This window comes from Anomaloglossus baeobatrachus, chromosome 3 (assembly GCF_048569485.1).
Source record: "Anomaloglossus baeobatrachus isolate aAnoBae1 chromosome 3, aAnoBae1.hap1, whole genome shotgun sequence".
In the NCBI taxonomy this organism is placed as follows: domain Eukaryota; kingdom Metazoa; phylum Chordata; class Amphibia; order Anura; family Aromobatidae; genus Anomaloglossus; species Anomaloglossus baeobatrachus.
The window spans coordinates 638,095,834-638,109,329 of NC_134355.1; positions in this window are offsets into that span (position 1 = coordinate 638,095,834).

Here is a 13,496-nt window from a genome sequence, read left to right on the forward strand (position 1 = left end):
CCAAACGGCAGAGCGGTAGGATCCTGTTCGTGACGCCAAATGTGTCGCCCGTGGATCAGGGGGTACTCAGATCCGGGCCACGGGGTCACTTCTGTGGGTATCACGGTGGCGTGACCCGGTCTGTGATCCCAGGCTCCACAGTAAAAGGGGGTTTGGGTAAGGGAGATTTATTGTCCGTGACGCCACCCACGGTTGTGGTGAGATTGGAACACCACCGCTGCTCTGAACGGGGATCCCGGGAGTGATGGTATGGAGCAGCTAGATGTTAGTCCTCCCCTCCGTGGGTAGGGGGTTGGTTGTCCCGGGGCCTGGTGATAGGGAAGCTGGGGATGATGGCAGGCGGTTTGCGGGGTCTGGCGAGGTGCAGGGCCGCAGAGGCAGCGCTGTGCCGCACGGCACGGGGTACTCACTCAGCCAGTAATCATGACACAGTCCTTGGTAAAACACCCGGCTACCTATGGTTCCACCAACTGTCTCCCCGGCTCCCTGCAGACGGCCACTACCGTCTGCCTGACTCTCTGCTGCACGAGGGCCCTAGGCTCCAATCCTAGGCCCCGGTCTGCGTCTGCCTCTCTGCAGACCTCCTCTCTCTTCCTCTCCTAGGACTTGACTGGGCTTGTTTCCTGCCTCAGGCCAGCTAACTCCTGGGTGGGCGTCTCCATCTCCTGACTCCGCCCACCTGGTGTGTCAGTCTGAGCCCGAGAAAAGGAATCAAGTTTCACTGGGGATGTCTGCTGTGAAACTGCTGGGGGTGGGTGTGTGTGTGTGTTGTTACCTGTGGCCCCTGGCTTGTCCAGGGCGCCACACTGTTATCACTCATTGTACAGAAGGAGGAGGAGGTGAGCTGTGACATCACCTATTGTGAATGGTGGATCCTGTGATATCTATATAGGGATGTTATTAGTCATTGTATAGGTGGAGGAGCTAAGCTGTGACATCACCTATTGTGAATGAAGGATCATGTGTTATCTACTGTATATACAGGAGCTAATAGTGATTGTATAGAAGGGGAAGTAGGTGAGCTGTGACATCACCTATTGTGAATGATGGATCCTGTGTTATCTACTGTGTATACAGTTAGTAACAGTGATTGTACAGAAGGGGGAGGAGGTGAACTGTGATGTAGCACCCCAGGGTTGCCACAGTAACAACAGAAAGAGTTAACTCCCCACACAACAGTAGCACCTCCTGGCCAGAAGGGGGAGACCAAGTGCTTCCCTATATATTCTGGTGTGGAGAGGAAGTGGTCAGTTCAGTTTGTTTGTTCAGTCAGTGCAGAGGACTGAGGAAAAAGGATCTGCAGGTTGGAGCTGGCTCTAGCTCACCACAGGATCCACTGACCAATTTCAGGCCTAAGCCGAGGGTCTGAGGAAAGGAGACAGATAAAGCAGGGGAACATACCTGGGAGAAAAAGTATTGCTGAGCTAACCCCAGTGGAGTGCACAGAACAGATGCCGGATCCGAGGCTGAGCAGATTGCACACAGCACAGCTAGCACTGGAGAAGTTAAGATTCTAGATCTTTCACCTATACAACAGACACAGCAACACACAGGAGAGTTCAGGAACATACAAGTAAGGACTTGAGTTGCCTGTCAGGTCGGTACCTGGGAGGAACAGGGCTGGCTGCCTAGTTTATACAGCAGCAGGGCCACACAAGCACAGTGCAGAAAAGGGAGCCAAAACTGCCCGGCTGGGTGGGAGAAATCCTGACCCCTTCACAGACTCCGTGGATAGTACTCTGCTGAATACCATCATCAGTAAAGGACAAAGAAATTGCAAAACCGTGAGTCTGCTTGTTTATTGTGCTCGTGTCCTGCACCTCTCCATAGACGATCACACTGCCCCGGGGAGAAGGCTCTACCCGTAGGGAGCCGTCCCATCTCAAGCTGCCATCCATCATCCCGGAGGTTCTGCAGCAGCGGTGGTCATCTCTGATCACATTCTACGGGTGGCGTCACGAACATAACCCCCTTTTTATTGTGGAACCAGGGATCACAGACCGGGTCACGACACCGTGATCCCCTTTCCAGAAGTGACCCCTTGGCCCGGTTCTTGGTATAACCTTAACCCCTGGCGACACAGTGACATCACCTGTTGTGCATGGTGGATCCTGTGTTATTTACTCTATATTGAGATGTTATCAGTCATTGTACAGGAGTAAAAGGTGAGTTGTGACAGCACCTTATGTAAATAGTGTATACTGTGTTCAATTCGGTACCTAATGTATCTGTACCGCCCCGGGTTCGGCTCCAGCCAAGCCGCTCAGATCCGGGCTCGTTGGTGGGTGGCTCGAGCGCCTCCGGACCCGGGGTCACTTCGCTCTGAAAGAATGCTGGCGCTACGTAGGGGGGTGGTTGGTAGGTGTACGGCCAGAGCCGTGTTTGAGTTCGTGACGCCACCCACGGGATGTGGTGAAGGTGTAAACACCACCGCTGCAGTTACGGGGCACCTGCGGGAGATGGTTATGCAGCAAGATATTAACCCCTCCGTGGGCAGGGATGATGGCCACGGGACCCGTTGGGGAGAAGTAGCTGGGCGGTGCAGGGAGGTGCACGGCCGGATGGCACTGTGGTACTCACTGTTATTGACAGACACAAGTCTCTGGTAAACAAAGTTGATGGTGGTCGGTGGCCGCAGCCGGCTGCATCTGGTCCCCCACCCAGTTCAGTGGTTTTTCCCTTCCTCCTGCACCGTGTAGTGTATGTGTAGACTGCTTGCGCTTCAGCAATGGGAGTCCGCTCCCCGGCTGTGTATATGTCGGAGGAGCCCGTTTACCCGCAGATGCTGGCCCGTGGGATCTCTCTGCCTGTGCGGTGGCTTTCTATCCCCCTAGGTGGGCTGTTGTCTTCAGTCGGGACTTGGGTGGGAAAGGACCTATAGTCCAGACCGCAATCAGTGAATTAACTCAGTCCAGTGGATTCTGGACCTCGTTTCAGGGTCTGAGTACCCCCCTGTGTGCTCCGGTTTCCAGTCAGTTCCCCGGGTCGGTACCGGCGGGCCACTACCCTGTCCCGGTCCACCACGGTTCCACCTATCCATCTTCCCGGCTCCTGAAGGCTAGGCCACCATCTGCCTCCTAGCCACGGTGTTCGGGCAACGACCCTCACACCTGTCAGTTGCAGACCTGTCACACACGCCTGCTTCCACTCTCCTTCACTCCTGTCACTAATCTGACTACAACTGAACTTGACTGACTTGCACTTCCTGCCTCAGGCCCTCTGAACTCCTCGGTGGGCGTGGCTAACCGCCTGGCTCCGCCTCCCTGGTGTGTCCATTAAGCTCTGAGGGAGGTGACTAGGGTTTATGTGTTTGACTGATGTTACCTAGTGTGGGACTGGTGTTGTGCAGGGCGCTATCTGTGACTACCTGGCTAGTCCAGGGCGTCACATATCCTCACCTATCCCTTGTAAACTGTGAGCCCTCGCGGGCAGGGACCTCTCTCCTCCTGTACAAGTCTGTGCCTTGTATTGTTTATGATTATTGTACTTGTCCCTATTATGTATACCCCTTTCACATGTAAAGCGCCATGGAATAAATGGCGCTATAATAATAAATAATAAATAAGTAATAATAATAGAGAAGTTTTATCAGTCATTGTACAGGAGGGGAAGGAGGTGAGCTGTGACATCACCTAATTTGAATGGTGTATCTGTGGTGACTAGGCACCGGGCACCCGGTGCCTAGTCACCACATATCCTGTGTTATCTACTGTATATTGAGGTGTTTATAATCATTGTACAGGAGGAGGAAGTGAGCTGTGACATCACCTAATGTGAATGGTGTATCCTGTATTATCTACCATATATTGAGGTGTTATGAGTCATTGTATAAGAGGAGGAGGTGAGCTGTGACATCACCTAATGTGAATTGTGGATCCTCCGTTAGCTACTGAATAGAGAAGTGTTATCAGCTGTTATACAGGAGGGGAAGAAGGTGAGCTATTACATTACCTATTGTGAATGGTAGATCCTGATTAGCTACTATGTATTGAGGTGTTATCAGTCATTGTGTACGAGGAGGAGATGAGCTATGACATCACATAATGTGAATGGTGGATCCTACGTTAGCTACTGTATAGAGAGGTGTAATCTGTCATTGTACAGGAGGGAAAGGCGAGGATCTGTGACAACATTTTGATTGTAAATGGTGTATCTTATCTACTGTATATTGAGCTGTTATCAGTCATTGTACAGGACAGGGAAGAGGTGAGCTGTGACATCACCTAATGTGAAGAGTGTATCCTGTACTATCTACTGTATAGAGGGGTGTTATCAGTTATCTGGTTCTGACTGTCACACAGGGAAATCAGTGAATCCCCTGGCAGGCCCCGCTGCTTGGCTGGCACTGGCAAGAGATAGAAGGCTCATCTCCTTCCTAAACCTAGCAGAGCTATGTTAGGAAACACCTGCATAGGTGTCAGCCAAACACACTCCCATGGCCACCAACATGATGTGATTGCAGCCTCTATGTCTGTTTAGCGGAGCTTGTCGCGGCATTCTGCTCGCCACCACTCCTCGGAGTAGCAGCTTGTTGCAGCAGTCTGCTCGCCACCACTCCTCGGAGTAGCAGCTTGTTGCAGCAGTCTGCTCGCCACCACTCCTCAGAGTAGGAGCTTGTTGCGGCAGTCTGCTCGCCACCACTCCTCGGAGTAGCAGCTTGTTGCAGCAGTCTGCTCGCCACCACTCCTCAGAGTAGGAGCTTGTTGCGGCAGTCTGCTCGCCACCACTCCTCAGACTAGGAGCTTGTTGGGGCAGTCTGCTCGCCACCACTCCTCAGAGTAGGAGCTTGTTGCAGCAGTCTGCTCGCCACCACTCCTCAGAGTAGGAGCTTGTTGCGGCAGTCTGCTCGCCACCACTCCTCGGAGTAGGAGCTTGTTGGGGCAGTCTGCTCGCCACCACTCCTCAGAGTAGGAGCTTGTTGCAGCAGTCTGCTCGCCACCACTCCTCAGAGTAGGAGTTTGTTGCGGCAGTCTGCTCGCCACCACTCCTCAGAGTAGGAGCTTGTTGCGGCAGTCTGCTCACCACCAATCCTCAGAGTAGGAGCTTGTTGCGGCAGTCTGCTTGCCACCACTCCTCAGAGTAGGAGCTTGTTGGGGCAGTCTGCTTACCACCACTCCTCAGAGTAGGAGCTGGTTGGGGCAGTCTGCTCGCCACCACTCCTCAGAGTAGGAGCTTGTTGGGGAGTCTGCTCGCCACCACTCCTGAGAGTAGGAGCTTGTTGCGGCAGTCTGCTCGCCACCACTCCTCAGAGTAGGAGCTTGTTGCGGCAGTCTGCTCGCCACCACTCCTCAGAGTAGGAGCTTGTTGCAGCAGTCTGCTCGCCACCACTCCTCAGAGTAGGAGCTTGTTGCGGCAGTCTGCTCGCCACCACTCCTCGGAGTAGCAGCTTGTTGCAGCAGTCTGCTCGCCACCACTCCTCGGAGTAGCAGCTTGTTGCAGCAGTCTGCTCGCCACCACTCCTCAGAGTAGGAGCTTGTTGCGGCAGTCTGCTCGCCACCACTCCTCGGAGTAGCAGCTTGTTGCAGCAGTCTGCTCGCCACCACTCCTGAGAGTAGGAGCTTGTTGCGGCAGTCTGCTCGCCACCACTCCTCAGAGTAGGAGCTTGTTGCGGCAGTCTGCTCGCCCCCACTCCTCAGAGTAGGAGCTTGTTGCAGCAGTCTGCTCGCCACCACTCCTCAGAGTAGGAGCTTGTTGCGGCAGTCTGCTCGCCACCACTCCTCGGAGTAGGAGCTTGTTGGGGCAGTCTGCTCGCCACCACTCCTCAGAGTAGGAGCTTGTTGCAGCAGTCTGCTCGCCACCACTCCTCAGAGTAGGAGTTTGTTGCGGCAGTCTGCTCGCCACCACTCCTCAGAGTAGGAGCTTGTTGCGGCAGTCTGCTCACCACCAATCCTCAGAGTAGGAGCTTGTTGCGGCAGTCTGCTTGCCACCACTCCTCAGAGTAGGAGCTTGTTGGGGCAGTCTGCTTACCACCACTCCTCAGAGTAGGAGCTGGTTGGGGCAGTCTGCTCGCCACCACTCCTCAGAGTAGGAGCTTGTTGGGGAGTCTGCTCGCCACCACTCCTGAGAGTAGGAGCTTGTTGCGGCAGTCTGCTCGCCACCACTCCTCAGAGTAGGAGCTTGTTGCGGCAGTCTGCTCGCCCCCACTCCTCAGAGTAGGAGCTTGTTGGGGCAGTCTGCTCGCCACCACTCCTCAGAGTAGGAGCTTGTTGCGGCAGTCTGCTCGCCACCACTCCTCGGAGTAGCAGCTTGTTGCAGCAGTCTGCTCGCCACCACTCCTCAGAGTAGGAGCTTGTTGCGGCAGTCTGCTCGCCACCACTCCTCAGACTAGGAGCTTGTTGGGGCAGTCTGCTCGCCACCACTCCTCAGAGTAGGAGCTTGTTGCAGCAGTCTGCTCGCCACCACTCCTCAGAGTAGGAGCTTGTTGCGGCAGTCTGCTCGCCACCACTCCTCGGAGTAGGAGCTTGTTGGGGCAGTCTGCTCGCCACCACTCCTCAGAGTAGGAGCTTGTTGCAGCAGTCTGCTCGCCACCACTCCTCAGAGTAGGAGTTTGTTGCGGCAGTCTGCTCGCCACCACTCCTCAGAGTAGGAGCTTGTTGCGGCAGTCTGCTCACCACCAATCCTCAGAGTAGGAGCTTGTTGCGGCAGTCTGCTTGCCACCACTCCTCAGAGTAGGAGCTTGTTGGGGCAGTCTGCTTACCACCACTCCTCAGAGTAGGAGCTGGTTGGGGCAGTCTGCTCGCCACCACTCCTCAGAGTAGGAGCTTGTTGGGGAGTCTGCTCGCCACCACTCCTGAGAGTAGGAGCTTGTTGCGGCAGTCTGCTCGCCACCACTCCTCAGAGTAGGAGCTTGTTGCGGCAGTCTGCTCGCCACCACTCCTCAGAGTAGGAGCTTGTTGCAGCAGTCTGCTCGCCACCACTCCTCAGAGTAGGAGCTTGTTGCGGCAGTCTGCTCGCCACCACTCCTCGGAGTAGCAGCTTGTTGCAGCAGTCTGCTCGCCACCACTCCTCGGAGTAGCAGCTTGTTGCAGCAGTCTGCTCGCCACCACTCCTCAGAGTAGGAGCTTGTTGCGGCAGTCTGCTCGCCACCACTCCTCGGAGTAGCAGCTTGTTGCAGCAGTCTGCTCGCCACCACTCCTGAGAGTAGGAGCTTGTTGCGGCAGTCTGCTCGCCACCACTCCTCAGAGTAGGAGCTTGTTGCGGCAGTCTGCTCGCCCCCACTCCTCAGAGTAGGAGCTTGTTGCAGCAGTCTGCTCGCCACCACTCCTCAGAGTAGGAGCTTGTTGCGGCAGTCTGCTCGCCACCACTCCTCGGAGTAGCAGCTTGTTGCAGCAGTCTGCTCGCCACCACTCCTCGGAGTAGCAGCTTGTTGCAGCAGTCTGCTCGCCACCACTCCTCAGAGTAGGAGCTTGTTGCGGCAGTCTGCTCGCCACCACTCCTCGGAGTAGCAGCTTGTTGCAGCAGTCTGCTCGCCACCACTCCTGAGAGTAGGAGCTTGTTGCGGCAGTCTGCTCGCCACCACTCCTCAGAGTAGGAGCTTGTTGCGGCAGTCTGCTCGCCCCCACTCCTCAGAGTAGGAGCTTGTTGCAGCAGTCTGCTCGCCACCACTCCTCAGAGTAGGAGCTTGTTGCGGCAGTCTGCTCGCCACCACTCCTCGGAGTAGGAGCTTGTTGGGGCAGTCTGCTCGCCACCACTCCTCAGAGTAGGAGCTTGTTGCAGCAGTCTGCTCGCCACCACTCCTCAGAGTAGGAGTTTGTTGCGGCAGTCTGCTCGCCACCACTCCTCAGAGTAGGAGCTTGTTGCGGCAGTCTGCTCACCACCAATCCTCAGAGTAGGAGCTTGTTGCGGCAGTCTGCTTGCCACCACTCCTCAGAGTAGGAGCTTGTTGGGGCAGTCTGCTTACCACCACTCCTCAGAGTAGGAGCTGGTTGGGGCAGTCTGCTCGCCACCACTCCTCAGAGTAGGAGCTTGTTGGGGAGTCTGCTCGCCACCACTCCTGAGAGTAGGAGCTTGTTGCGGCAGTCTGCTCGCCACCACTCCTCAGAGTAGGAGCTTGTTGCGGCAGTCTGCTCGCCCCCACTCCTCAGAGTAGGAGCTTGTTGGGGCAGTCTGCTCGCCACCACTCCTCAGAGTAGGAGTTTGTTGGGGCAGTCTGCTCGCCCCCACTCCTCAGAGTAGGAGCTTGTTGCGGCAGTCTGCTCGCCACCACTCCTCAGAGTAGGAGCTTGTTGCGGCAGTCTGCTCACCACCACTCCTCAGAGTAGGAGCTTGTTGCGGCAGTCTGCTCGCCACCACTCCTCAGAGTAAGAGCTTGTTGGGGCAGTCTGCTCGCCACCACTCCTCAGAGTAGGAGCTTGTTCCGGCAGTCTGCTCGCCACCACTTCTCAGAGTAGGAGCTTGTTGCGGCAGTCTGCTCCCCACCACTCCTCAGAGTAGGAGCTTGTTGGGGCAGTCTGCTCGCCACCACTCCTGAGAGTAGGAGCTCGTTGCGGCAGTCTGCTCGCCACCACTCCTCAGATCTGTAATTTTTATCGTAGATACTCTTTAACTGTGACAGAGAGAATTTCAATAAATCCAGAATATCACATTGTATGATTTTTAATTAATGAATTTGCATTTTATTGCATGAAGTATGTGATCACCTACCAACCAGCAAGAATTCCGGCTCTCATAGATCTGTTATTTTTCTTTAAGAAGCTCCTACTCTGCACTCATTACTTGTATTAATTGCACTTTTGCTTATCTCGTTACCTGTATAAAAGACACCTGTCCACACACTCAATCACACTCTAACCTCTCTACCATGGCCAAGACCAAAGAGCTGACTAAGGACACCAGGGACAAAATTGTAGACCTGCACAAGGCTGGGATGGGCTACAGGACAATAGGCAAGCAGCTTGGTGAGAAGGCAACAACTGTTGGTGCAATTATTAGAAAATGGTAGAAACACAAGATCACTTTCAGTCTTACTCCGTCTGGAGCTCCATGCAAGATTTGGCCTTGTGGGGTAAGGATGATTCTGAGAAAGGTCAGGAATCAGCCCAGAACTACACAGAAGGACCTGGTCAATCTCAAAGATTACTGTTAGTAACACACTGTGCTGTTATGGATTATAATCCTGCGGGGCATGCAAGGTCCCCCTGCTCATGCCAGCACATGTCCAGGCCCATTCGAAGTTCACCAATGACCATTTGGATGATCCACAAGAGGCATGAGAGAAGACCATGTGTTCAGTTAAGACCAAAATAGAACTATTTGGTATCAACTCCACTCTCTGTGTTTGGAGGTAGAAGAAGGATGAGTACAACTCCAAGAACACTGTCCAAACTGTGAAGTATGGGGGTGAAAACATTATACTTTGACGGTGCTTTGTTGTAAAGGGAAACAGGATGACTGCATCATATTGAAGGGAGGATGGACGGGGTCATGTATCCTGAGATTATGGCCAACAACCTCCTTCCCTCAAAAAGACCATTGAAGATGGGTCATGACTGGGTCTTCCAGCATGACAATGACCCAAACCACAGCCAAGGTAACTAAGGAGTGAATCCGTAAGAAGCATTTGCAGGTCCTGGAGTGGCCTAACCAGTGTCCAGACCTGAACCTAATAGACAACCTTTGGAGGGACCTAAAACTCAGTGTTGCCCACCGACAGCCCAACAACCTGAAAGATCTGGAGAAGATCTGTATGGGGAAAGTGGGCCGAAATCCCTGCTGCAGTGTGTGCAAACCTGGTCAAGAACTACGGGAAATGTCTGACCTCTGTAATTGCAAATAAAAGTTTCTGTTCCAAAAATTAAGTTCTGTCTTTCTATTGTATCAAATACTTATTTTATGCAATAAAATGCAAATTAATTATTTAAGAATCAAGCAATGTGATTTTCTGGATTTTTGGGGGGATTCTGTCTGTCACAGTTGAAGTGTACCTATGATAAAAATTACAGACCTCTCCATTCTTTGTAGGTGGGAAAACTTTCAAAATCAGTAGCGTATCAAATACTTACTTTCCCCACTGTATATGTGCTATGTGTGAGGGAGTGGGAACTTGGCTATATGTCCTATGTTTAGGGCAGGTGTATCCCCTATAATTTATTTTATGGAATCATGTTTAATGGAAATGTTGCTATACAGAATATCTATATACTGTATGGAATGTGTGGGGAAAAGGAAAAATGTTTAGATACATAGAGATCATATGTGTTAAAGAGAGGGTCTTTTTTGTAAATGCTATGTATAGGGTGAAAGGTGAGGTTATGGTTTCATTAAGACACCTGTTATCTACATCCATGTTTTATCCATGTTTTTGATGGACAGATTACATACCCTTTATAGTCTATGCGGCTGTCCAAATGTTTTTTTGAGGGTGTTGCACACAGTAAAATCTGACATTTTGACCAAACACTGATAAAAATCAGCACTGATGAAAAACAGTAGTGATATTAATTTTTATATATTTTACATCTCAAAAAATAACTGATCTCTGAATGAGGTGTAACCGTCGCTTCAATTTTATTTCATAAATCAATAGTACACATGAAGGTAAGCAACTTTGTAATTTAGCTTATCACACAAATTTGCTTCTTTCTCTGGCAAAATTGATCAGACATTATCAAAATTCTCAATTCGGAGGTAAAATCTGTATTCAGTGAAGACTTTCCTGTTACTCAGAGAGGAGATGGAGTTCTGACTGCTAAGATTCTATGATGACGGGAGGCGGGAGGAGCTAGAGGCTGAGGGAGGAGCTAGAGACAGAGGAAGGAGCTAGAGACAGAGGGAGGAGCTAGTGGCCGAGGTAGGAGCTAGAGTAATGCCAGAGCTAAAGACAGAGGGAAGAGCTAAAGGCAGAGGGAGGTGCTAGAGAGAGGGAGGAGCTAGAAACAGAGGGAAGAGCTAGAGGCAGAGGGAGGTACTAGAGGCAGAGGGAGGAGCTAGAGACAGAGGGAAGACCTAGAGGCAGAAGGAAGTGCTAGAGAGAGGGAGGAGCTAGAGACAGAGGGAAGACCTAGAGGCAGAGGGAGGTACTAGAGGCAGAGGGAGGAGCTAGTGGCAGAGGGAGGAACTAGAGTAATACAGGAGCTAGAGACAGAGGGAAGACCTAGAGGCAGAGGGAGGTACTAGAGGCAGAGGGAGGAGCTAGAGTAATGCAGGAGTTAGAGGCAGAGGGAAGAGCTAGAGGCATAGAGAAGTGCTATAGGCAGAGGGAGAAGCTAGAGATTGAGGGAAGAGCTAGAGCAATGCAGGAGCTAGAGACAGAGGGAAGAGCTAGAGGCAGAGAGAGTAGCTAGTGGCAGAAGGAGGATCTAATGCCAGAGGGAGGAGCTAGAGGGAGGCACTAGAGGCAGTGGGAGGAGCTATTAGCAGAGGAACAAGCTGGAGGCCGAGGGAGGAGCTAGAGAAATGCAGGAGCTAAAGACAGAGGGAAGAGCTAGAGGCAGAGGGAGGAGTTAGAGGCAAATGGAGGCACTATAGGCAGCACAAGGAGCTAAAGGCAGAAGGAGTTGAAGCAGAGGGAGGAGCTAGAGGTAGAGCTCCACCTCCTTCCTCTTCTAACTACATAGTATCTTATCAGCACGAACTGCCAACCTCAGTAAGGCTACTTTCACACATCCGGTTTGAGCTCTGCGGCTCAATCCGGCTGTGAAACCTATGTAACGGATGTGGCAAAAACACCGCATCCTTTGCATACATTTTTACATGCGGCCGGTCCGTTTTTTTCCGGTTGTGGCACGCTACTGAGCATGCGCAGTGGAAGAAACCGCATGCGGCGGCCGGATGCGTTTTTTTCCGCATCGCGCCACATCCGGCGTCCATAGGCATGCATTGAAAATGCGCCGCAGCGGCCGGATGCGGCGCGATGCGGTTTTTTTTTGCCGGACAAAAAAACGCTGCAAGACACGTTGCCTCCGGCCGCCGCTTTGATAAATTTTGCTGCATCCGGAAAAAAACGGACCGAACGCAAAGCCATCAGGTACAATCCGGTAACAATGCAAATCTATGGGGATAAAACGGATGCGGTACCGGATCCGTTTTACCCGTTTTTTTCTGGATTGTACCTGATGGGAAAAAACTGATGTGTGAAAGTAGCCTAACTCAACTCCTATCTCAGTAATGGGAATTACTTCACTGAATCCAGATTTTAGCTCAGAATTGAGAATTTTGATAATGACTCATCAATTCTGCTAGAGAAAAAAGTAATTTTGTCTGATAAGATAAATTAAAAAGTTGCTTGCTTATATTATTATTATTATTATTATTATTATTATTATTACGCTATTTAATCCATGGCGGTTTACATGTGAAAAAGGTATACATAATAGGGACAAGTACAATAATCATAAACAATACAAGGTACCGAATGATACAGGAGGAGAGAGGACCCTGCCAGCAAGGACTCACAGTCTACAGCAGGAGAGAGCACCCTGCCCACGAGGACTCACAGTCTACAGGAGAAGAGAGGACTTTGCCCGCAAGGGCTCACAGTCTACAGGAGGAGAGAGGACCCTGCCCACGAGGACTCACAGTCTACAGCAGGAGAGAGGACCCTGCCCGCGAGGACTCACAGTCTACAGCAGGAGAGAGGACCCTGCCAGCAAGGACTCATAGTCTACATCAGGAGAGAGGACCCTGCCAGCGAGGACTCACAGTCTACAGCAGGAGAGAGGACCCTGCCAGCAAGGACTCACAGTCTACAGCAGGAGAGAGGACCCTGCCAGCAAGGACTCACAGTCAACAGCAGGAGAGAGGACCCTGCCAGCAAGGACTCACAGTCTACAGCAGGAGAGAGGACCCTGCCAGCAAGGACTCACAGTCAACAGCAGGAGAGAGGACCCTGGTTGCAAGGACTCACAGTCTACAGCAGGAGAGAGGACCCTGCCTGCGAGGACTCACAGTGTACAGGAGGAGAGAGGACCCTACCTGCGAGGGCTCACAGTCTACAGGAGGAGAGAGGACCCTGCCAGTGAGGACTCACAGTCAACAGCAGGAGAGAGGACCCTGCCTGCGAGGACTCACAGTGTACAGGAGGAGAGAGGACCCTGCCAGCGAGGACTCACAGTCTACAGGAGGAGAGAGGACCCTACCTGCGAGGGCTCACAGTCTACAGGAGGAGAGAGGACCCTGCCTGCGAGGGCTCACAGTCTACAGCAGGAGAGAGGACCCTGCCCGCGAGGGCTCACAGTCTGTAAGGGATGGGTGAGGATACAGTAGGTAAGAGTGGAGATAATTTTCATGTGTACTATTGATTAATGAAATCAAAATTAAAATGATGGTTATTCTTTAAGTGTCTGTTGAAATGTAGTACATTTTATTTGGTAAATTTCCATAGTAAATCAGCAAGAATATCTACAACAGAAAATCTGTGACAAATTGCATAATTTTGGTGCAGATGTTTTTGGTAATTCACTGAGGAAAATAATTGCGTGTTAAATTAGAAAAATAAATACTGTAAATAAAAAAAAAACCTTTTATGCTCCTCTCTTCCTGGCACTTTAGTGTCTCTT